The sequence below is a fragment of the Lontra canadensis genome, unplaced genomic scaffold (assembly GCF_010015895.1).
Source record: "Lontra canadensis isolate GAN:19392208 unplaced genomic scaffold, GSC_riverotter_1.0 scaffold9, whole genome shotgun sequence".
Lineage (NCBI taxonomy): Eukaryota > Metazoa > Chordata > Mammalia > Carnivora > Mustelidae > Lontra > Lontra canadensis.
The window spans coordinates 20,089,090-20,090,040 of NW_022631003.1; positions in this window are offsets into that span (position 1 = coordinate 20,089,090).

Here is a 951-nt window from a genome sequence, read left to right on the forward strand (position 1 = left end):
ATCAGAGACCATCTTTAAAGGGTTTTTTAGTGTGGTTACTATGCTCTGAATGAGGCAGGGGTTACAAACAGTTTTTAGTTTTGAGGCCAAATGGAATTGATAGGTCCTGGCTCCCCAGAAAGCTGAGTTAAAGATGCGGAAGCTGGGAAAGAATACGATGGTGACGGATGTTTGCCAAGGATGAAGAAAGGACAAACTGTAGTCCACGTGCCATGTATTTGGTGTCCCTGCCTGTGATTAAAAACCAGACAAACCTGCATTTGAGGGCGTCTGGGTGGCTCAGTGGGATAAAGCCTCTGTCTTGGGCTCAGGTCATGATCTCAGGTCCTGGAATCGAGCTCCGCATCGGGCTCTCTGCTCTGCGGGGAGCCTGCTTCCCCCTCTCTCTCTTACTGCCTCTCTGCCTACTTGTGACCTTTCTCTCTCTCTGTCAAATGAACAAATAAAATTTAAAAAAAACAAACACCTGCATTTGAATCCTCTTTCCTGCGTCTAGGAGTGGTGCGACTTTGGGCCAGTGGCTTTATCCATCCAGCTTATACATCATCGTGGTAAGATTGGGGCGATAAGACCTAAGGGACAACATGGCACACATTGTGTCAGAATGCCCACTGTGTGAGGTAGATGGCTTCCATGCCCGCAGCAGGATGGACATTAGATTCCAGCCTCCTGTCAAGGCTAATGGCAGCAGAAGGCAGAAAAGGGAGAAGAAGAAAGAGCTTAAAAGTGTGGCAGACACAAGAGGGTCCCAGTGAAGAAAGACACAGTGATGAAGCTAGTAGCAAGGGTCTGGGAGAAGACCTGTGCTGAACAGATATTTTTGGTGAAATGCTTTGTGTCCCCTGTGACTCCATCCCTAGCACCCTTAAATCTTCAGGAAAACTACATAAATCAAAATATACTTGGTTCACTGGATTTTTTTTTTTTTTGAAAGCTAGTGAAGGGCCGAGT